Below are 26,498 nucleotides of genomic sequence, written 5' to 3' on the forward strand. Positions count from 1 at the left end.
CTGTCTCAACAAATCTTCCAAATTTAACCAATTGATGAAGTCCTTGATAGACCAATTTAGCCCCTTTTCTTGATTGTTTCATCAACCCAAAAGTATTGGGACCCATAGCCTTCAAGTCAAGCGTCTCTACAGATTTAATCAGGTCAGGATAATGAGAATCGAAATCATCTGTAGAAACCTCAGGTACATTAAGAACATCTCCTTGTTCTTGCCCTTGAGATTGCTTATCATTTCATCGAACATGAACTTGGAATAATTGTAGTTCCAATCCATGAGCAAAGCAACCACAACTGACATCTGGGTGCGGCTTATCTCATCAGAGCCCCTTTTTCGTCCCAAGACACAGGTAAAGAATGTGTGAATCAAGAACCTCCAGTATGGATGGAACATCTTCTTGATGGCTGGAGGGTAGGCTCTCTCGTATCCCATTGTTTGTACAATCTCAGCAACAGCTTCGGTAGAATACTCTGTAGGGTAATTAGGTTGATCACCCAACAGTAACACCTCACAAATTATAGCCTCGGAAATAATAACATGCTTCTTTTGGATCATTGTTAGGGTTGTGGAAAGGTGCATTTAGCATATCATTCAGGTCAACCTTTGTCCACGAACCAAAGTCTTTCATTTTCTTTTAATACTTTGTGTTTCCCTACTTTCGCTTGACCCACCACATGTTTTTATCAATATCATAACCCCAAGAGACAACTGCTGATCGATCTCCATACTTGTCAGAGAAACCTTTTTGAATCTCCATTACGAATTTATCAGGATGATCAGAAGATACCACATTTTGATTGGAGTTCTTTCGAATCAGCAGCTTCCTCTTTATTCTTTCTATTTTCTAGGCCGTCATTGGTGGAGCATCCAAGTAATTTTCCAAGTCACAGAAGGGTAACAACGTGAATATTTCAAGTTCAAAACTTAAACTTTCCAAAGTCTAGGGACTAAATATGTCAATTTCCAACCCTTAGGGTGTAAAGTGAAAAATATGTTTCTTGTCCTATCGCGATACACGATGGGACAAAAGACAAGCCCATCGCGTACCGCGATGGGGCTTAGTCAAAGTTCTGGAAGAAGTCAACAGCGATACGCGATCGCTTTTGACCTAACGTCATTGCGTATCGCGATGACGTGGTCTGACACGTTTTGACACGTGTTCCACGTGGCAAACGGCGGCACCACCTGCTGCCATGTGCCGCCACGTGGCGCAACGTCTGCCACGTGCCGCCACATGGCAGGCCTACTCTGTGACTCATCTGACCTATATCGCCCTACGCGATAGGTCAGCCTAAGGACCCATCGCGTATCGCGATGGGATCCAAAATCTTGTCTATAAATAGCAGGTCCGGGATCTTCATTTCCCACACCATTTCAGCTCACAACTTTCTCTCTCTAACATCTCTCTAGCCATATTATCATACCTCGAAGTTCGTGCCTTGTTTCCTCGATAAGCGTGCACCGATCTTTCGTTTGTGTGCCTACGTTTCCTTGGAGTTCGTGCCACCCCCACCCACATTCGACCAAGGAAGGTGTTGTTCTTGAAAGACGTGTAGACGTTTGTCGAAGATTGTTGATCATTGGCGTGCCAAGGAAGGTGTACCAAGTTGATCAAGAAAGTGAAGCGGCGTTGGAGTGCTGCTTGAGTTCCTAGAGTTTCCAATATGCCATTAAGGTTAGGTGTAACAACAAATCAATATAATATCATATTATATTCAAGGCTTAAGCCTTAAGTCAAGGTTATACTCGATACCTCGATAAAAGAGATATAAACATAACAAAGAAATGAATAAAAGAATAAAGTGTAAATATGTATATATGTGTGTAAGTATATATGTATTCTTTGTTATGAAATTATTATTTAAGCAATAATGAGTATTCTTAAATAATAAAAAGAAAAAGAATACGTTTCTTAGAGAAGAATAAACGTCGGGTTTTTATATAAACTAAAGGTTTATAATTACTTTTAAACTAAAGGTTTTCAAGTAAATGAGATGCATGAACTAAAGGTTCATCGAGGTATAGAAAAGACTAAAGGTCTTAAGCCGGATTGCCCCGCATCAACCTTGGTCGTAGGACGCTCTCCTGCAGGGAGTACGACCTTTGTGTATATTTACTGGTACTTAACTAAGTCGAACGCTGCAGTGTTTGCTGAGGTGACCTAGAGTAGAGACTAGAGTTTATAAATGTGTTGTTTTAACTTTGTTATTCCTAAGCCACGTTGGGCTGAGTCAGGCGTAGTCTCGAGGGGTAATAAAGTGAAAGAAATTATTTTTGTGTCAGCGTGTTCACCAGCATTCTTTGCTGATGTATTTTATTCACATTTTTGCAGGTGAACAAAGTTAGAGCTTGGAATGACGAAGTACTATGATATCCAATGGCTCGGATTTATTTTGTAAACCTAAATGGTGGTTTGTAATTAAAACATGTAATGCTTTTGTTATAACTTAAACGGGTATTTTATAATCCCGTCTTTTGAATATATATATATATATATATGTTACATTTTGATCCTTAAAGATTTATAAAGTCTTCCGCAAATTAACGCAACTCTGATTTATTTACAATTGTGGTACCAACTGTTGGTTACACTCCTAGGCCCTGAAATGGGGGTGTGACAGGTTGGTATCAGAGCCATCGATCTTAGCGAATTGGGTTTCATAAAACAATACCCAAGTTTCGATCCAAGTATAGGAAATAATTGTTTATTTGTTTTAGGGATAAGATAGGTTGGTAACCTTTCTTTCCCTCTCCATATTCTAAACCAGCCTTAATAGATGTCATTCAAAGCTCATATGGAGAATTATGTGTGTAAGGCAAAAGAAGCCGGAATCGCCGAACCTTACCCTGAAGACAACATGAGTGATGGGTATTATGAAGCATACTTTGACCAAGATGTGGAACATGACTTGACCAAACCCGTATTCTACCCAGGAAGTAAACACTATTCAATAGATGTTCCTGATAGTCCACCAAAACAAAGTATTGAGCCACCGAGGCACTCAAGTTACCATTCACAAACCATACCAATGTATCATCCCTCTGAAGTACCGACGTACCATCCAACTGAGATCCCCACTTACCAACCATCGGAGATACCGCAATACTACCCAACAGGATACCTACCACCAAATCCTCACCCAACCTATGCCTTCCTTTCCAGCTTACCTATCAAGGGAGAACCGAAATCCCTATCCTCCGACTGGATTAAATGCCACTCTGATCAACGACGATGGCATAACGGAAGCTCCACTTTCAACGAAGTCAACTCCCAACCAAACAATGGTGAAGGACCATCCCGCAAACCTAGAATGAGGGTAATGATGCCCTGTGAAATTTTCCAGATGCCCCCAATAAACAATGAAACAACACAACCCATGGAGGTAGATGGACAGGAAGAAGAAGAACCTAAAGAAGAGGAAGAACCTGTAGAGGAAGAGGAGGACCCCGAAGAAGAGGAGGATCCTGAGGAAGAGTTTGAACCAGAGAAGAGCATCCCGATAATCCTAATGAGATGTCAACATCAATGGAGGTATCACTCACTTCCCAAAACCCAAGCTACGGTTCTGTTGATCCATATGTTCAATATCTCGAGAAACTAAGGAACCAAGCTTCATCAAGTTTTCCACCATTTCAAGGTGTGATCCCAACAGAAGAGGAACAAGCTGATGAGATCCGAGAGCAAAACTGTGCTGCTAAAACCTATCTCTACCTTGCATCCAACAAGACTTACGTTCCATATCCAGAACCAAGGAATCACTATGAGATGGTGACACTGGGTTACCGCGACCCACCACCACAATACGGATACCCCAACGTAGTCCCGCAGTCATATAAAGAGCACTTAGACCGTGCCCTACATGAAACCGATGATTGGAGTAAGAAGGTGGCTGATGAAGGAAAGAAAAAGAAGAAAATGGAAGAAACACTCCTTCGTAAATGTGGCAAGTTAACGAATGTTGTGAAGAAGTTCTTGAAAGATTGAAAACAATGGATGTGACAAGAAAGTGATGTGCGTTAGTATAATCCTATGTGTTATGTGTTGTATAAATAATAAAGAACGTTTGAAACGTTCTCATGTAATGATAGGATGATCAATATATATATATATATATATATATATCCGTCAAAACGATATATATATATATGTGTGTGTGTGTTGTAAAATAAAATATATATATCAATCGTGATATATATATATATATTAATGTGAAATAAAAACATATGTTTAATATAAGAAATTTGTTAAATGTCAGTTAAAAAGAAATAATTAAAAGAAAATGTCTAAGCAAAGTAATAACGAGAATGCTCGAAAAGCGAGAGAAATGAAAGAAAAGGGGAAAGACTCCGTGGGAAATCAAGAAGAAGAAATTCCCGAAAAATATATGAATCAAATTCAAAAGATGATTAAAAAAGCGGTTAGAGAAGAATCTGAATTTAGGTCTCAATTTAGACATTCACAATCTAGAAATTCTCGATCTGTTAATCCTTCCAAATCTCAAAAATCCTGTCTGAACCCATCTCGTGTTGAGGAAAGTGTTCATGAGTCTAACGCCGATGGTGGAGTTAGGCGAGAGTTTAAGAAACTCAAGATTAGTGGATGTTTGTTTAAAGACTTCAAATACTATGGACCAAAAGAGTTCCATGGTGATAAAGGAGCCATTTCAACCGAGAGGTGGCTTGAGGAAATGGAAACAATTGTGATAACAAGCAAGTGTTCCAACGAGGAAAAGATCCAATATTCTGCCCTTATGTTAAAGGGTGAAGCACTTGAATGGTGGAATGCTTTGTTAATGAGCAAAGGAAGAGAGATGATGTATGGCTTGACTTGGGATGAATTCAAGGCATTGTTGACGGCAAAATTTTATCCCATGCACGAACCGACCAAATCCAAACAAAATTTCTTAATCACAAGGTCGTGGGTACAAACCTTCTTGAATACAACACAAAGTTTCACTAATATTGCCGTCTGGTTCCCCAGCTGGTGAATCTGGAATCCAGCAAGGTAACAAGGTATATTTGGGGACTGCCGCGGGAAATCCGCGACATGGTAAGGTCACACTTACCTCAAACCGCTGACTCTGCGATGGAGTTGGCTGGTTACTTGATGGGCGGCATGGTCCTCAACAAAGAGGAAGATAAGAAGGTTACAACAACAACTCATGGAAGAACGAGTGGAGGAAACAATCGATTCAAAGGAAAAGGCGTAAACCAAAACCGATTCAATTCAAATGCCACGCCATGCAAGACCTGTAGGAGGTATCACAAGGGACGATGCAATTTCGCTCCGCCTCCTAAACTTTGCGAATCATGCAATCGTACTGGTCATGATGCTGATGATTGCTGGAAGAAAAAGATGACTTGCTACAACTGCAAGGAGATGGGCCATTTGAGTTTCGAATGCCCAAAGAACAAACCCGCGACTGGTGGTGCGGGTGGAAGTGGAAAAGATAAGAAAGGAAACGCTCGAGTCTTTGTACTCGACACAAAGAAAGCCGCTAACATGCCGGAAACCATTATCGGTACGTTTCTAGTCAACGACATCTATGCTAGATTTTTATTTGATTCGGGTGCCAATTTTAGTTTTATAGATTATAGTTTTTGTAGTCTATTATACGAACCATTAACAAAATTAGATAAAACTCTAAGCGTCGAGACTGCTAGTGGCAAAATCGTTAAGATCTCTGAAGCCCTTGAAAACGGAAAAATTCTCTTAGCTGGTTATATTTTGCCTATCTGTTGCCTATGAGTTTGGCTGGTTTTGATATTGTACTTGGTATGGATTGGTTATCCGATAACCATGCCCGTATCATCTGCAATAGCAAAACCGTTGAACTTCAAGCCCCTGATAAACGAACGATTCAAATTGAAGGGGACAAAGACGCTGGCCAAGTTAGCATAATCTCCATGATTAGGGCAAACAAGTGTTTGAATCAAGGATGCCTCGCATTCATGGCCTACGTCACTAAAGAGTCCAAGCGAAAAGAAATTAAGGATGTACCTATAGTCTCTGACTTTTCTGATGTCTTTCCTGATGAACTCCCCGGAATTCCTCCCGATCATGAAGTAGATTTTAGGATTGATCTCATTCCCGGTACTACTCTGATCGCCAAAGCTCCGTATCGCTTAGAACCAACCGAGATGAAAGAACTGAAGAAACAACTTGATGAGCTTCTCGAGAAAGGTTTCATACGACCAAGTTCATCACCTTGGGGAGCACCAATTCTATTCGTCAAGAAGAAGGACGGATCTATGCGTATGTGTATCGATTATCGTGCGTTAAATAAAGTCACAATCAAAAATCGTTATCCACTCCCTAGAATCGATGATCTTTTTGACCAACTTCAAGGTGCTAGCTTCTTTTCAAAAATCGATCTTCGTTCCAACTATCACAAACTCAAAGTCCAATCCGAGGATATTCCGAAGACCGCGTTTCGAACAAGGTATGGACATTATGAGTTCACGGTCATGCCATTCGGACTTACTAATGCCCCAGCTGCGTTCATGGACATGATGAACCGAATCTATAAGCCTTACTTGGATAAATTTGTTATCGTATTTATCGACGACATACTTATTTATTCTAAGTCGAAGGCTGATCATGAAGTCCACCTCCGAACTTTGCTTGAAATTCTCACAACCGAGAAATTGTACGCCAATTCTCGAAATGCGAATTCTGGTTGCACGAGGTGCAATTTCTTGGTCACATCATCAGCGTCAACGATATTCAATTGGACCCCGCTAAGATTGAAGCTATCTCTAAGTGGGAGATCCTAAAGTCGCCAACCGAAATTCGAAGTTTCTTAGTTTTGGCCGGCTATTACCGTAGGTTCATCGAAAATTTTTCTTGAATCGCTGTTCCCTTAACTTCTTTGACTCGAAAGAATATCAAGTATGAATGGGGAGCGAAGCAACAAGAGGCGTTCGATATACTTAAGCAAAAGCTCACCCAAGCACCTATACTGGCCTTGCCAGAAGGTACTGAGGATTTTGTAGTATTTAGTGACGCGTCGCATTCCGGCTTGGGATGCATACTAATGCAACTCAAGAAAGTAATCGCCTATGCCTCTCGTCAACTAAAGGTACACAAAAAGAACTATACAACTCACGATCTAGAGTTGGGCGCCATAATCTTTGCACTTAAGATATGGAGGCACTATCTCTATGGAGTAAGATTTACCGTGTACACTGATTATAAAAGCTTGAAACATATTTTCGATCAAAAAGAACTCAACATGCGCCAACGGCGACGGATGGAAACGCTTAATGATTATGATTGTGAAATTGTTTACCATGAGGGCAAAGCCAACGTCGTGGCTGATGCCTTAAGTCGCAAGGAACATGAGAAACCCAAAAGAGTTCGAGCATTGCGTCTAGAACTTCAAGTTGATCTTTTTGAATAAATCAAATCGGCCCAAACTCTAGCGATCAATGAAAACCAAATCTCAGATGAAAAACGTAACGGCACCATCGACTCGTTAGTCAAAGGTGACGATGGTATTTTAGACTCGGTAGTAGGATTTGGGTACCAATCATTGGAGACCTGCGTGAGAAAATTTTGAATGAAGCTCACAAATCCAAGTACATGATGCATCCCGGGAGCGACAAAATGTATCACAATATTAAAGCGAACTATTGGTGGAATGGGATGAAAAGGGATGTCGCTTCGCATGTGGCGAAATGCTTAACTTATTTGCAAGTCAAGGCTGAACACCAATAGCCTTCGGGATTGCTACAACAACCCGAACTTCCCGTATGGAAGTGGGAGTTAATCACTATGGATTTCATTACCAAACTCCCGAAGACGACTCGACAACACAATGCTATTTGGGTAATTGTGGATCGATTGACAAAATCCGCACACTTTATACCCATCAATGAGTCATATTCAATGGATAGACTAGCATGTATCTATGTAAACAACGTCGTTGCTTTGCATGGAGTACCGCTATCCATAATTTCTAATCGAGACAGTCGTTTTACGTCTCACTTTTGGAAAAGCTTCCAACAAGAACTTGGTACGAAACTTAACCTTAGCACTGCCTATCATCCGCAAACTGATGGGCAAAGCGAAAGGACGATTCAAACGTTGGAAGACATGCTTCGAGCTTGTGTGATCGACATAGGTGGAAGTTGGGATGACCACTTACCCCTAATGGAATTCTCGTACAATAATAGCTATCACACGAGCATTCAAGCCGCACCATTCGAGGCGTTATATGGTCAAAAGTGTAGGACGCCCGTTTGTTGGTCTGAATCCGGAGATAATCAATTATCTGGACCCGAGATAGTCCAAGAAACCACTGACAAGATTCTCCAAATCCGAGAACGACTTAAGACGACACGTGATCGCCAAAAGAGTTATGCCGATGTCCGTCGTAAGCCGTTAGAATTTAATATTGGTGACAAAGTTCTTTTGAAACTCTCACCTTGGAAAGGTGTTGTTCGCTTCGGTAAGAAAGGAAAATTGAGTCCTCGATTCGTTGGACCTTTCGAGGTACTTGAACGAATCGGCACTGTTGCATACCCTTTGCGACTACCCGAGGAAATGAAAGGGATACACGATGTATTCCATGTTTCGAATCTGCGTAAATGCCTGAATGATGAATCATTGGCTATGCCATTAAAAGACGTTGAAATAAACAAAAACTTAAAATTTGTAGAACGTCCAATTCAAATAGAAGATTCGAAAACAAAGAAATTAAAAAGACGAATTTGAAAATTGTGAAAGTAAAATGGGACTCGCGTAGAGGGCCCGAATATACATGCGAACTCGAATAGAAAATGAAAAATAAATACCCCCACTTGTTCTTGTGATGCAATCTCGAGGACGAGATTTATTTTAAGGTGGGGAGGATGTAACATCATGAAAATTTCGAGTTCAAAACTTAAACTTTCCAAAGTCTAGGGATTAAATATGTCAATTTCCAACCCTTAGGGTGTAAAGTGAAAAATCTGTTTTCTTGTTCTATCGAGATACGCGACGGGACAAAAGACAAGCCCATCGCGTACCGCGATGGGGCTTGGTCAAAATTCTGGAAGAAGTCAACAACGATACGCGATCGCTTTTGACCTAACGTCATCGCGTATCGCGATGACGTGGTCTGACACGTTTTGACACGTGTGCCACGTGGCAAACGGTGGCACCACCTGCTGCCACGTGTCGCCACGTGGCGCAACGTCTGCCACGTGGCAGGCCTACCCTGTGACTCATCTGACCTATATCGCGCTACGCGATAGGTCAGCCTAAGGACCCATCGCGATACGCGATGGGATCCAAAATCTTGTCTATAAATAGCAGGTCCGGGATCTTCATTTTCCACACCATTTCAGCTCACAACTTTCTCTCTCTAACATCTCTCTAGCCATATTATCATACCTCGAAGTTCATGCCTTGTTTCCTCGATAAGCGTGCCTCAATCTTTCGTTTGTGTACCGATGTTTCCTTGAAGTTCGTGCCACCCACACCCACATTCGACCAAGGAAGGTGTTGTTCTCAAAAGACGTGTAGACGTTTGTCGAAGATTGTTGATCATTGGCGTGCCAAGGAAGGTGTACCAAGTTGATCAAGAAAGTGAAGCGGCGTTGGAGTGTTGCTTGAGTTCCTAGGGTTTCCAATACTCCAATAAGGTTAGGCGTAACAAAAAATCAATATAATATAATATTATATTCTAGGCTTAAAACTTAAGTCGAGGTTAAACTCGATACCCCGATAAAAGAGATATAAGCATAACAAAGAATTGAATAAAATAATGAAGTGTAAATATGTATATATGTGTGTAAGTATATATGTATTCTTTGTTATGAAATTATTATTTAAGCAATAATGAGTATTCTTAAATAATAAATAGAAAAAGAATATGTTTCTTAGAGAAGACGAAACGTCTGGTTTTTATATAAACTAAAGGTTTATAATTACTTTTAAACTAAAGGTTTTCAAGTAAATGAGATGCATGAACTAAAGGTTCATCGAGGTATAGAAAAGACTAAAAGTCTTAAGCCGGATTGTATATACGACTAACAAATATTTATACTCGTACTATAGCTGCGAGATAAAAAGGGAAAGACCCTCGGACGGTGAGTGAAGCCGATCCCAAAGAGAAAAGGTGAATACGCCCCCAAACTTTTATAAACTTGATTTCAAATAAGTCAAACATGTATATGAAAATTTTTTACAAGGAACTATGTGTTCCTAAAACAGTTATAAATAAGAGTATAAACCTAGCCCTCAGGCTGTGGTATACGTGTGTCTGGATCCTTACATAGGTGGTACTACGCGGTGGGCACACCGCACCACCCTTGGTCGTAGGACGCTCTCCTGCAGGGAGTACGACCTTTTTGTATATTTACGGGTACTTAACTAAGTCGAACGCTGTTGTGTTTGCTGAGTTGACCTAGAGTAGAGACTCGAGTTTATAAATGTGTTGTTTTAACTTTGTTATTCCTAAGCCACGTTGGGCCGAGTCAGGCGTAGTCTCGAGGGGTAATAAAGTGAAAGAAATTATTTTTCCGTCAGCGTGTTCACCAGCATTCGTTGCTGACGTATTTTATTTACATTTTTGCAGGTGAACAAAGTTAGAGCTTGGAATGACGAAGTATTATGATATCCGATGGCTCGGATTTATTTTGTAAACTTAAATGGTGGTTTGTAATTAAAACATGTAATGCTTTTGTTATAACTTAAACGGGTATTTTATAATCTCGTCTATTGAATATATATATATATATATATATATATATATATATAAATGTTACATTTTGATCCTTAAAGATTTATAAAGTCTTCCGCAAATTAACGCAACTCTGATTTATTTAAAATTGTGGTTACAACTGTTGGTCGCACTCCTAGGCCCTGAAATGGGGGTGTGACAAGAAGTATCAATGTTTGAAGCTGGGCGCATACCAGAACCGCTATCAGTAGGAGCATCTTGAATTTCATCACTTGTCCTCTTACCACTGTCATCGCCACTTTTAAATTCATCTCCAAACTTATGAACAAGCTTTTGTTGGAGGTCTAAGTAAAATGCAGTAAGGCTACCCATGTTTGCCTGAAGCTCCTGGATCTTTGAATCTTTATCAATGTTACTAGCTTCAAGTTCTTGAATCCATATATCCTTCACCACCGAGTCTTGTTCGAGCTCAAAAACTCGGCTTGTAAGGCTTGTACATCAAATGGTTCAACTTCTAGAACAGTCCCCTTGCCCTTGTCTTGTAAGAATCTATCTTGAATGGTAAGAATATGAGCAATATTGTCAGCTTAACTTGAGCTTTCTTGACCAATCGGGTCAGACGATTCTGATGGTTCAATGGTGGACTAAATGTGTGCCTCAAACTCAAACTCTTGAGTGATATTATCAAAAATCTGATCTTGAGTTTGTTGGGCAGCAATAGATGGACCTTAATCAGGTTGAGCTTCAACTGTAAAAGGCTCAGGAACTGTTTGTTGGTTGGTTGGTGTAAGATCGCTAGCCAGCACACCCGGTCTTGGATCTTTCTTTCGTTGTTTTATTGGAATGAGATCGTTGGCTGGCTCTTCTTTAGTATCTTCTTAATTATATGTCTCAGCGACTGACTGAGTAGGCTTCAATGCAGTCGAATGGAGCTTCTCTTTAAAAGCTTCAAATTCTCTCACTTGTTCAGTTGTAGGTACTGACTTTTGTAGTTGGTGTTTAGTCTCCACATGTTGTGGTGGAGAACTATCAGGCTCATCATCATCAGAAATTGTCTCAAAGGAAGTTATGGGTCTTTGAGCATGAATCACATGCTCCTCAGCAATAGAGGCACTAGCGGCAACAACAACAACCTCTGTCTCAACAAATCTTCCAAATTTAATCAACTAATGATGTCCTTGATAGACTACTTTAGCCCCTTTTCTTGATTGTTTCATCAACCCAAAAGTATTGGGACCCATAGCCTTCAAGTCGAGTGTCTCTACAGATTTAATCAGGCCAGGATAATGAGAATCAAAATCAACTGTAGAAACCTCAGGGACTTTAAGAACATCTCCTTGTTCTTGCCCTTGAGATTGCTTATCATTTTATCGAACACGAACTTGGAAGAATTGTAGTTCCAATCCATGATCAAAGCAACCACAACCGACATCTGGGTGCGGCTTATCTCATCAGAGCCACTTTTCCGTCCCAAGACACACGTAAAGAATGTGTGAATCAAGAACCTCCAGTATGGATGGAACAACTTCTTGATGGCTGGAGGGTAGGCTCTCTCGTATCCCATTCTTTTTACAATCTCAGCAACAGCTTCGGTAGAATACTCTGTAGGGTAATCATGTTGATCACCCAACAGTAACACCTCACAAATTATAGCCTCGGAAATAATAACAGGCTTATTTTAGATATTTGACTCAATCACCACAGCTCCCCCAGCACCTCTTTGATTAATGGAAGCATGATTCCAAAAATCAGTCACCATCTTCTTACAAATGACAGGAGTTTCTTGTAAAGCGTGAGAAATCTTGCCCGTATTTATCCCCACAATCTTTGAGTTGAACTCCTTTTGAGCTAGAGGAGGATCAAAGAGGCACCTGAAAATATTATGAGTATCAACAAACTTCAGAGATGCTTGATCAACAATGACTGTAACAAACGAGCCAAGTTAGTGATACATTCACTAAGATATATAAACAGTTATTAATACATAACTTGTAGACTAAACAACTTGATCAAAGAACAGGGACCAAAAACATAAACATAGACAATATGAGCCCTCATTTGTAAATTAGTCCAAATTATATTAATAATAATATGATTGAAAACATTTTCGGTCCATAAAAGTGTTTTCTGTCTAAGTATAGGAGTTTTCGGTCTAAGTGGAGAGTTTTCGGTCAACATTTTATCGTTTTCAGTCCAAGACTGTTCATAAGTGACCCTGAACCACCGAGAATAGGAGTTCTCAGGTAATCAGATGGGTTCTTGGTCAAAGTTTGACCAAGAACTCTTGAGATCTTAGTTGATCACAAGGTTCTCTGGTTGACCAACGGTATTCAATCAACCAGTTCCGAGAACCCATTATACCAAGATCTCAAAGGTCATAGTCCTTAAAAACCCTTTGGTTTCGTCTTGAAATTCTCCTCATCTTCCACAAACCCCAAATCGACATTAACACAAAACTTGCAACTTCAAGAAAACTCATAACAAACCCAAAAACAAAATAATTATTCATCACACACATTTTCAAAATCACATAAAATAGTCCAACTATCCATTTAAACTAGAACCCTCAATAATTTCCATCAATGATCTGAAAACACATTTTAATTTAAGTCTATTTACCTTTTAAGATTTAAAGAGATCGAAGTAACTTTGGTAATCAAAGGTTTAGAGTTTTCGGGTTAGGGAGATGGAATGATTAGAGGTTTTTAGATATGAAATAGATGAACAAAAATGCACACACGATAACATAAGATGCCTTTTAAACTTCAAAGATCATTGATCTGGGCCGAAAACCCTGATGGGTTGAGAACATAATTATTATAAGCATATTTGGGCCAATCTGACTAGGTCGAGAACACAATTAGCAGATACCAGATTTCATGGGCCGAAAACATAAGCTTGATCCAAGTTTAAAATGATTTCTTAACCCATTTGTTTCGACAAGAGTAAACGTGAGGTAAAAATGAAACGAATAAAAATAATAAAAATAAGGACAAACAAAAATAGACCAAAACAAGATAATTTACAAAATACTTTAACCATCCGGCCTTCAGTAGATCTAACATATTTCGGGATCAAATATCGGTTTTCTTAAACAAGCAACCTTTTTATGAAAAGATCCGAACATGAAATCATATTGAATTAAGATGATTTCACATTGATTCATTTTCAGCATTATTATGAGATAGTGAAAAGATTGATAGCATGTATTTAGATACTTAGTATGATTTTCATTGAATCAGTGACATGCTTAGATTCAATTAGGCATATAGCTTAGATGGACATCACTTATGGAACTAAGGTGCCTCTTATCTCTTCTCAAAGCATATTTGGCTTTCCCCAGATCACCCCAATTTGTCTCCAACCCCCTAGTGCTTGATCAAAAGATTTTCTCTATACAAACAAAAATAATTTTAAGCTTTAAGGTTGAACGTTGGACTTACATGTCGTCCGTACTTACAGGCCTTACATTTGGAGTGTTTAGGACTTACTTGAATGCCCCACCCATATAGTTCTAGTTTGAACCTTTAATCTTTTGAAATACCAATTTTAATAACACAATATATGTTTTTTCATTTTTTTTTGAAACTTAGAAACATAATATTTTTTGTGATCAAGACACTAACGGGCTCGGGTATGATTGGGTAATTGCTTTTCTGCCTATCATTCGGAGAGATGTATCTGGAGACATGCACACATCTTCAAAATGACTCTCCACATTAAGTTTAGCAGATTTAGTGTATATCACTTCAATTTTTACGCATCATGGAAAGCTACCATACATATCAATGACTGTTTAAAAGCCTTTTTAGCCTAGTAGCTTCACACGTTAGGCACACAAAATCAAATTATCTATCATTTTCCAAAGGTTGGATCAAATTTCCATTTGAAAATATTTTGAGCTTCTATAAATCTTTTAACTGAATAATCATATCACTTCCGAGATAGTTATCAAGAAAACTAATTTTTAAATTTAGTTGCCCCATTCACTTTCAGTTTTCAGGTAAATGGCTATCACGTATGTCTAATGGTAGATAACAGGACCAAAACATATAAAAGTAATTATCCATTGAACTTAAGTAACCGACACATTTTAAGCGAAAGAATTAAAAAAACAAACGCACAACAGTCGCCCCAGTCACTTTCAGTCTTCAGGTGAATGGCTATCCCGTATGTCTAAAAGTAGATAACAGGACCAAACATATACAAGTAAATGTCCCTCAAACTTAAGTAACCGATATATATTAAGAGAAAGAGTGCAAATATATATAGTGAAAAGATTCAATACACTAATCCTTAACGTACATTAACGTACGCGAATCCATTTTTCATAAATTGATCTATGAAATCACATCCAAACATCTCGAAATCGTCAATACATATCTAATCAATCATTTGTTCTTCGAAAAAAAAAAGTTTTGGATGGTTAATCGATCAATTTTTCGTTTTTTTCACGAAAACCGTTTTTTGAGCGTTTAAGTTTTCTGAGCGTTTTAGGTTTTTGCCTTTGTTTTTTTGCCATTGAGCGTCTCGCGTACCTACCGTACGTTAAGGCATTAGCGTACAATAACTACACCCAATATATATATATCCTTTTAATAATAAACACACACACTCTTTCTGTATTTTTTTAATCCCCCCCCCCCCCCCAAATTTGTGCAAAAAAATTAACAGAAAAAAAAACTTTTATGTACAAATTTAACCTCAAAAAGACTCAACCGTCGAAAAGAAGAATTTTAAGAAACCGTACAAGCGCATTAACTGGTAGTTGCGACTGGTTTTGTGAATAAGTCAGCCATATTATTATCAGTGTGAGCTTGTTCAAGATGAATCAATTTTCGGTCGTAACAGTCACGAATAAAATGAATTTTGATGTCAGTGTGCTTGGTTTTAGAGTTCTGAACATGATTTTTAACAATAGCAATAGTAGCATCATTATCACAAAATATTGGAGTATCAAGAAATTCCAAACCGTAATCCAGCAATTGGTGTTGCATCCAGATAACCTATGAACAGCAGGCAGATGCAGGAACATACTCAGCCTCAACAGTGGATGTGGATACCGTTTGTTGTTTCTTGTATTGCCATGAAATGAGTCGATCACCCAAGAATTGACATCCATCAAATGTAGATTTCTTGTCAATATCATCACCTCCATAAACGCTGTCAACAAAAGCATATTAATTAAATTTTAAGTTTTTGGGATACCAAATGCCTAGCTTCGGTTGCCCTATAAGATATCTAAAAATACGTTTAATAGCAATTAAATGAGAAAGTTTAGGATTAGCCTGGAAGTGCGCGCATTGACAAACAACAAACATGATGTCATGGTGACGGGTGGTGAGATACGTCAGGGATCCTATCATTGATCGATAGTACGTTTGATCTATGGAGTTCCTTTTAGGATTAGATGAAAGAAGAGGTCTTTCCGCCATAGGAGTCGCCAACTCGAATTTTTCCAACATGTCCTCGACATATTTTCCTTGATGTAGCAAAATTCTTGTCGAAATCTGACGAACCTGTAATCCCAGAAATGTCGTCATCTCCCCCCAATTAACTCATCTCAAATCTCTTCTTCATCACTTCTTCAAATTCAGAACATAGAGTAGTACTGGTGGAGCCGAAAATGATACCGTCCACATAAATCTGAACCAGGATTAGATCTTTGCCAACAGTTTTAAGGAAGAAAGTATGTTCGATGATTCCTCGCTTGTACTCATGCCCCAACAGATGAGCTTTCAGAGATGGATATCATGCCTAAGGAGCTTGATGAAGACCATAGAGAGCTTTGTCTAACCTCTAGACGTGAGTAGGATGATTTGAATCAACAAAACCCGGTGGCTGGTCCACATAAATCTCCTCCTTTACTTCTCCATATAGAAACGCCGTCTTAACATCCATTTGGTAAACCGTGAACCCCATGTAAGAAGCATATGCCAAGAAAATCAGAATGGCCTCAAGACGAGCCACTAGAGAATACACTTCAGTGTAATCTAAACCTTCAACCTGACGAAAACTACGAACCTCAAGCCGCACTTTGTTTCGAACAATAACCCCAATATCATCTTTCTTTTTACGAAAAACCCATCTTGTATCTAAAGCCTTCTTCTCGACGGGTAACTCAACCAATCTCTAAACCTTTAGTTTCTCAAACTGATTCAATTCCTCATTCATGGCGTCTACCGAAATTGGTTCTTGTAAAGCCATTTCAACGGACTTAGGTTTAATCTAAGAGATGAAACAGGAAAATAAGCAACCGTTGACGTGTCTTGTCTGACTTCTGGTTGAGACACCTGTTTCAAGGGGACCTATGACATTTTCAATTGGATGATCCCGTTGAATTCTTGTTGGAGTAGAATGTTCAGGAACGGAACAGTTAGTTGGTAGATTTATTGGATCTTCAAGGAATTCGGAGAGGGGATTCTTCCATCCAGATGTCGCAGTACTGTGCGAGTATGAAGTACTGGCAATGTACTCATTTTGTATGATATCTGGGAATAGAGTTCTACCAAAGATTTGATGAATGGCACTCTCCCCCTCAACTGATGAAACATCAGCCACAGAAGCCTCAGCGGTGTAAAGTTCACATACTTCAGGATATTCTTGTGAAGACACAATCTCAGTAACACTTTCATGTTGACATGCGGACAATGGCTGAGCAATATCCGATGATTCTGACGGGTCTATACTCAGCACTGGAGACTTTTGAAGATCAGTATATATGTAGTCTTCTTCATCAATAGCATTTGAAGTCCCTACACCCGAGTTTTCTGCACCAACAACTGGAAACACATTAAATTGCTTAAACAGTTTATTTTTATCGGATAACCAGTCAGGATCAACACGAGCATCGATCTCATTTTCCTCTAGCCAGTGCACATCATAAGATTCTATTATCCGCTTCGTTTCCTTGTTATAAACCCTGTAGGCAGTGCGACCAACATATCCGACAAAGTAGAAATCATTAGCTTTAGCTCCAAACTTTGGAGTCGATTCGAGATTTAGTAGAGTACACGGACATCCAAAAGCTCGAAAGTGTGCTACATTAAGCTTGTGACCATAAACAATTTAATAAGGAGTCTTCATCTGTGATTTGTTGATCAACACCCTATTTTGAACGTAACAAGCTGTGTTGACTGCTTCAACCCAGAAAAACAGAGATAGCTTTGAATCACACAACATAGTTCTTGTAGCCTCGATTAGAGTTCTGTTTCGTCTCTCAGCAACTCCATTTTGTTGTGGTGTGCGAGCTGAGCTGTATTGTCTAAGCACTCCCTTTTCGGCACAAAAATAATTCAATGTTGAGTTCTTAAACTTCGTGTCGTTGTCACAGCGAATTGCCTTTAGCTTCAGATTGAGTTGATTCTTCATTAGCACCACAAAGCGCTTTATCGATTCTGCAGTTTCGATCTTATTTGACAAGAAAAACACCCATGTAAAACGTGAGTAATCATTAGTAATAACAAAACAATAAGAGCTACGAGAAAGACTCAATACGTGAACTGGACCAAACAAGTCCATATGAAGCAATTGAAAAACTGAGGAAATAGCATTGACCAGTTTTGGCTTGTGAGATTTACGATGATGTTTGCCTAAAGCACAAGTTACACATCTTTAACTAGTAGACCACAGACTATGTCATGTTTAGCAAGACGGTTTAAAGTTTTTGACATTAGCACGACCAAGACGACGATGCCAGAGCTTGGCATTATGTTCCGACACTTTTGAAAATAGACAAGTAATTTCATCTGGAACATTTTTGTTCATGTCGATCACGTATGCTTTATCTTTTCTTTGTGATCGAAAAAGAATCCAATCTTCTGGTATGTTGATACCATGTTTTAAAATAAGACACTCTTTGTTAGTGAAATGAGTTGAAAACCCTTTATCACATATCTGCGAGACACTAAGCACACTGTGATTCAATTCTGGAACAAAATTAACATTCTTAATTTTAAGAACACCATTACTTACAGTACCCTTCTGTATAATCTTTCCCTTTTCTCCTCCCGCAAAGGACACATACCCTCCATTAAATATTTGAATGTCGTGCAATTGAGAGATGTCTCATGTCATTTTCCTGGAACAGCCACTATCAACATACCAAGGTCTGATGATATTCCTCCATAGTTGTTCCTACACGATGTGCGAGATCAATTAGTTTTTGGTACCCAGTCAATTGTAGTGCTGGGTAGGTCTGATTTATCGAAACGTGCTATAGGTTGCCATGACATGTCTTCCTGACTATCTAAGATCGAGCAGGAAGAATTGGACACCAGAGATTTAGGCAACCGTTTATATTTGGGTTTTAAAATTTCGTAACTAGTATAGACTGTTGACTTGGTCTATGGTTTGCGGACGGAAGATACATTTGACTTTGACTTCCAGAATGATTTTGATCCAAAGGCTGACTTGGGTCTCGGGACCGAAATTGAGTTTCTATCACGCTTTTCAAAAATGGTAGGTTTAGTCTGATGGGAGTTCAACCAGTCAGCCTTGTTTCTTTTCCAATCACTGTCAGAGGGATTTGCCTTGTAACACCTTGATTTATTAGAATTAAATTTACGGAAGGTATCTCGAGACATATTCCTCCAATGAGGTCCATAGAATGTATCATAAGGACGATGTGGCCAATTTATAGCAATATGACCAGGAATGCCACAGTTAAAACATGTTTACCTTTTAAGATAAACTTCATTGTGGTCTATTCCTGGTCTTGATCTGTTGTGTGAGCTAATTTGTCTCGCTTTTGACTTGAAACTTGATTTATCACTTGATTTATCACAATTGTGAATACATGAGCTTCATCTTTAACAAACTTAGGTGATAATGTTTATGAGAACTTTTATTTTTAACAACTTTACTTGAAAACACAACACCATATTCAAAAGTTTTTGAAGAATCACCACACAATTGTATTTGCCCTTAAAAACAGAGCCCACACAAAGATTTGAAGCAATAGAATTCAAAACAGGCAAATCATCATCCTCATCAGTCCAATCCTCAATAATTACTTCATCTTCACATGAAGCAAACACATTAGTATCGTTCACCCTTGGGGTTGATTCGGCAACCTTGACTGGTTTACCATACTGCATGAATTTTTCATTTTCTTCCTCTTCTTTGGTAAGAGGAAGTCCAGTGTAGTTGTCATTATATGGAGGGGAAACCACACTGTACCCAATACCCTCAACCTTGTTTTCTTTCAATTTTAATTGTTTTTCAGTCATAGACCCAACAACAGCACTAGAGACATCGAATTTCTTAAAATTAAATTCAGCATTTTCAGATTTATTAGTTAACTTAGCAATCTCCAACTTAGAGGCTTCTAACTCAGCGGTTAGTTAGGCAATTTTATGTTTAGCATCTAAGTTGTGGCAACATTTTATGCTAAAGTAGGATTGAAGTTTTGAGAAATTCTCTTTTTGTGCCTCTAGTTTTTATTTTAAAGCTTTTTAGAGTTTCTTAAGAGTGAAGTTTTCATGTTTTTCCCCACCGTTTCTCTAATCTGATTACTATTGTCAGATTTATATAAATATACCTTATTAACACAAGATTGAGAACATAATTCAGAACTTACCTCAGATTAGCTAGAAGAAGTGAAGGCCATGAAGGCAAACTGAAGATCCTTAACTTGTTCCTCAACGTTGATTTGTTTTTCAGTGACATTAATTCGGGCAAAATTAGTAGTATGATTATTGATGTTAATAGTTTCCATTTGGTCATTCCAAGAAAATAGATGAGCCACCAATCCCCGCTCACCCTCATTTGAACCAGCTGCATTCTCTCCTCTAGCATTACTCACCGAAACTAATGCCCTTTCCTTGTTTCCTTCATTGGCTGGATTCGTGCATTCACGAGCGAAGTGACCCAGCTCATGACAGTTGTAGCACCTCAGAGTGACTTTGTTAAATCCCACCTTCAGGTTAGCTGTCACATTCCAGTTGTTTCTGTCTGTTCTCTTGGTAAACTTCTTAGCTCTAAACACTGCCATGGCTATTTATCAAGAGATATCCATTTCCTCCACATCATCAGGATGGATTTGATCTACCTCAGCAGCTACAACTAGTTGAACCTGTTTGAACCCATCTAGGATCTAGTCGCGTCGATACATCAATCATACAATACGAATACACGAGATCTAAACGTTAAATACTTACTTTTTTGATGGATAGGATAAATACATTATGGAGAGAATATATAATAACTTATGGACCTCACATCTCTCATGTGTGTGATCTACTAATAAATGAGCATGGATATGCCTATTTATAGACCACATGCTCTGTTTCGTTAACTTATGTCTAATTCGTTATGCCTTCATAACGAATTAGACACCATTCGTTATGCTTCCATAACGAATGGGCTTATACCTTAACGAACTAGCCTAGTCTATAACGAATGGACCTCATCCGCTATACAATCCATAGTGAATGGGCCATTTGCATTAAATATACATTAAATATAAATACTAGACAACCTATAACTTATCCGATCACTACGGACACCAAAACCGTGCACTAACAGAACCAGATCTCCAGCAAGAAAATCATTGTAATAGTTCATGAGGTTTAATTTCATGTGAAGGCTGTTGAAAGAATACATGAGTAGGCTGTGTTGGTTGCTTAGTGAATTGACCTTGAGCAGACTTAAACGTTGAGAAATTGTTCTCAGATTGTTGTGGAATAGAATATTGACTCTCAGAGGACTTGAACATAGAGAAGTTATCTTGTGAAATGAGGGCATTAATAGAAGCAACACTGTAACCAGCCGCATTGTGGGAATTTGCATGATTTATGGTATGCTGCTTATCATCCATGTCACAGAATTTAGTGATCGTCATCACCTCTGATAAAGTTAGTCTGGACATATCCTTTGTCTTCTTGATCACAACAAAATTCATGTCCTAACTTTGTGGCAGGGATGTTACACCCCAACCTAAGGCGGAAATGTCGGGCGTGAGCTGATTGCTCACAGCTCTCAAGGTACTATTATGCAATATTTAAAAGTGACAATATCTATTTAATTCTATTAAATGATTCAAACAATTCAAGTACAAAGTACAAAATCCATAATCATACAACAATACAATTTATATCACAAATGATTTTGATTAATAGTTTTCTAACTTAAATTCTTCATTAAGTCTTCACCAAATCTTTCTACTGGTTCAAACAATAACCTGCAATAGAAAGGTTTGTCAACAACACATGTTGAGTGAGTAAAACACCAGTTTAAGACATGACAATAATATTATATGATGAATAAAGAAAGTTACGCCCTGCTTGCGGTGCGCGCATATAATGTATGTATGTGTGAACCCTTGGGTGGGCAAAAGTAAAATTGCACTAATTTTGACGTTATTTTACTAATCACGTGAAAATAACGTTAAAAGTGGCGGAAGGTTAATCAGGCATCATGTGGTGGCGTTGATAGCCGAAAGACAAGGGCACATGCACCAATCAGCCGGTGTCCCGATGATTGAGTGTTATGTGCCTTATGTCCAAGGCTTGATGCAAAACTACTATCGAGCCGGGGGTCTCACCGGAAGCAGCCTCTCTATCCCTATGGGATAGAGGTAAGGCTGTCTACATCTTACCCTCCTCAGACCCTACCATAGCATTGCTATTGGTGGGATATACTGAGTACGATGATGATGATGATGATGATGATGAATAAAGAAAGTTGCAAACTGTTCCTATGAGATAAGCAGTTAAGCCAGAACACATACAAAAACAATCAACCATAAAGAAAGGGCTAAACATTTCCATATAGGACATTGGTTACCAAGCAAAGACTAAACCCTGCCATAATAATGGATATAGGTTGCCGAAAATAGTCGTATAAATATACTATAAATGAGGAACATCACCAAATGCATTCAAATAAAACAAGTAAGAAAATAGCAAGTTATGCATAAACTGATATACACACAAGGATTAACAGTTGCGGTTTTGAATACTAGATAATAGATAAACACTGTAAATAAGCATATGCCCCCAAAAAGAATTTAAAATAAGCAAAAAGGGGAGTGATTACTCACCATAGCGATTAAGCAAGAGATAAACGAATGGGGTATGAACGGTAGCAAACAAGAGTCACACTCTTTGGAAATTACCGACGAGAAATCCTAAGTTACAATAATTGAGGAAAATAAATATGGATTGAATAACGAAACTAGAACTAGGTAGGAGTTCAGAATTTAACGATCGAGAATGTTCTGGCAAAAATTATATATCTCTTTAGTTTATTATTAATTTTGCTATAAAGTTTTATCATAAATAGTATGATTTAATTATATAAAATACTGAAAGATACGAAAATAAATATTTTTAATACTTTATAGTTTAATATATTTTAACTATGAAAAACTATAATTATAACTAAAATACTCAAATAAATATCTATAAAATTTTGGATGGTTATATAAAGAGATATAAGATTTGACAGATGTTCGAGGTAGATTACTTTATTTAAAGTTTATAAATAATGATTACTTATTGGCATTGAAAATAATAATTCATATAAGATATAATCGTTTATAAAGTACTTTTATTTATAAATTTTATCTTTTTATTTAAAGTCTATATATAATAATACATTTGGCATATAAAATACTTGGTCGACTAATTATATAAAATATTATGGTATATTATATATTCTAATTATGTATTTTACATAAACAAAACCTTCTTAACTCTTTATTATAGAAACCTTTTTTAATTTTTAATAACTAATACACACACACACACACACACACATATATATATAGATAGATATTTATATATATATATATATATATATATATATATATATATATACGTATATATTGTTTTAACCAAGTTTTGGAAAAGTGGCCAGATACAAATAATTGTTTTATAAAAAAATATTGATTATTTAAAATTTTATAATATTAATAATATAATTTAAGTGATATTATATACTAATATATATGCTTAGATGATTAAGCAAAAACAAAAGAAACAACGAGCTGGGGGGGGGGGGGGTTTCGAACCCGCACCTCCCAGCGGTCCGAACACAAATCGCACCCACCCTAGCCAACTTAGCTAGGGTGTTAATTGAGTTAAGAACAAAGTCGATGATTTATAAACATCCAAACGCAACACAACACAGTCTTAAGAACCCTAGATCAACAATCCATTGATCTCGTTTATAATCGTTCAAATTACCACAGGGTTATCGATTAGGAAGACACGACGAACACAACTGTATAATTTAATTACCTTAGTGTTGATAATCGAGGTATAATTAAGATGAACTGCAGCCGGCCAAAGAATGTATAAGAACATGTATTGGCAGACATTGATAATCCGTTTAGACTTAGGGGTTAAGTTGGCGCTGGTGAAGGGATTATATATCCAGCTTTAATTGAATTTTGAGTTTCGATATCACGTATATTGGTTAACAGGTCACGTCGGCTTAGAATATTAGGAAACATGAATTCGTTTTTGATCATAATATGAGTTGTAACATCCTAAATATTCTAATATTAAATAAAGAGAGTTGCGTTAAATTGTCGTGTGTTAAATAATTAATTAGTGTTAAATAAAGGAGAATGATGGACTTGGATAATTAAAAAGGATTAAAGGGTAATGGGCCTTAGGTCCATGGGCTTTAAGGGAAATAAATACCCCTTAAACCATCCTAAAACCCTAAATCCTCATACTTTCCATCTTATTCTCTACACACTCAAAACACACACACACCCTACACCACTATATACGACCGAGAGAGATGAGAGGGACTTGAGGCCAAACGAACGTTAGTTCGTATTAGATCTTTATTACACGAGCTATATACAAGATCTAGAGTGCATAAACAAGTTAAACGAGATCCAAACGAGCACTGAAGGTATGTTCTTGACCCTTTAAAGTTACGTTTTTATTAGCGTTTAGCCTTGAAACTTAGAACGAGAGTAGATCGGGTATAAACGAAACGTAAAGTTATAAACTTGATGTTAAAACGAACCTAATAAACCCGTAAACATAAACGGCTCGTTTAAGATAAACCTTAGAACCAATATTGAACGTTATGAGCCTAAAGACCCAAACTTTATGTCTTTCCGGGCCAAGTTTTAACCAAACAAGACCATGGGAATGATCACGGGTTCAGTTAACATCATATCCAGAAATTTCTCGGTAAAACGATGATGATTTTGGGGATTAAGGACGAACAGCGGCGGCTACTGGACAACTTCGCCTACAAGCGAACTTCGCCTGCAAGCAAGTTCGCCAGGCAAGTTCGCTCACTGACATGTTCGCTTAAACATATAAGTTCGCTCACTGTTAAATTCACTGGACGTTAACTTCGCCTCTTGATAAATTCGCAGAGCAAGTTCTCTGTTGTATAACTTCGCTAGAAACTAAGTTCGCCTGGCATATGTTCGCTTAACATATAACATCGCTACTGATAACTTTGCTTGTTATTAAGTTCTCTTAACGTCTAAGTAAAAGTAATCCAGTACTAGACCACGAATCGGGCTAACGAAAGAGTAGGTGAATAAAATAATAACTTAAAATCCTAATGGAAAATGTGTTAAGACAGCTCGACCCCAGCCAGAGGGGACCCCACTGCCAGGGGCGCTGCCCCTGGACCCCCGTTCGTTGTGGGTTATATAAAGATAGAAATACAATATGAGTAGTAGTAGTAGTAGTAGTTAATTGATACGTGTAAATATTATACAGTTAGCCATGCACAGCTCAAGAAGGGAACGACGATTAACGGAGAGCGTAACAGGATTCAGGTGAGTTTCTAGCCCCATTTCCTTGTTATGTTTTCGGGGATGTGTGCATACTCAATGTGATAGTTAATACACTTACCTTAACTGGTAAGTGTATGCCATGTATGATTTATATGTTATGTATGTATATCTTAAATGTGAATGAAAGCTTGTCAGTATGTGAACGTTCTTCGAATATTGCACATGCTAACAAGGGAAGTATGTTTATGATAGATGAATGTTTATGATAGATATATGTACAATATATGAGTATGTATGAATTGTTAAAGAAAGTATGCTTGTTATGGGTATGTAAAGACGGTATGTACGAAGATGAAAAAGATGGACCAGACCCTAATAATATCTGAGATAGAGAAGTAAAAAGGGACCAGACCCTAATAATATCTGAGATAGACAAGAAAGGGATCAGACCCTAAAATATCTGAGATAGACAAAGGAAAGAGGGACCAGACCCTAATAATATCTGAGATAGAATGGACAGTAATTATATAGTATGAAAGTAATAAAGCATGAATGTAGATTATGTAATGAAAGTAAGATAGTAAATTAATTATTATGTATCTTCGGATGTATGATTGAAGGTAAGTGAATGTATTATACGATATGTGATTAACTAGAACTCACTCAGCGTAGCTGACTTTTAGTATGCACGCAGGTGAGTAGAATGAGGCAGCTCGCTTGAGGGGACACATGGCATTGAATAAGAGGCTGGCATCGGAAGGCTCAAGACGTTTAAGTTTAATGTTTTGTTTATTTTGAAAGACGAGATGTTGTTTTAAGACAAGATATGGTTTGCTATGAAATGTTTTATGAAAGTTTTTATATTTCGCGAATGTTTTAATTAACTCTGATATTTAGAACTGTGTTTATGAGTAAATCCAATACCTAAGTAGGGCTACCGGTAACGAGGCCTTACATGAGTGGCGGTGGGTCATTAAGGCAGGATTAACAATTATTTTGATTTGATTTCCAATATTTTAACGAGATTTGAGAATCAAGAAATCAAACGGGTCATCGGGTATGAACATGGGTTACGGGTCAGGGTTGATGGGTAAATGGGTTAAAAGTTT

The sequence above is a fragment of the Bidens hawaiensis genome, unplaced genomic scaffold, assembly GCF_021521415.1.
Source record: "Bidens hawaiensis isolate Kalapana, Puna unplaced genomic scaffold, B.hawaiensis_p1.1 tig00023656_1, whole genome shotgun sequence".
In the NCBI taxonomy this organism is placed as follows: Eukaryota; Viridiplantae; Streptophyta; class Magnoliopsida; order Asterales; family Asteraceae; genus Bidens; species Bidens hawaiensis.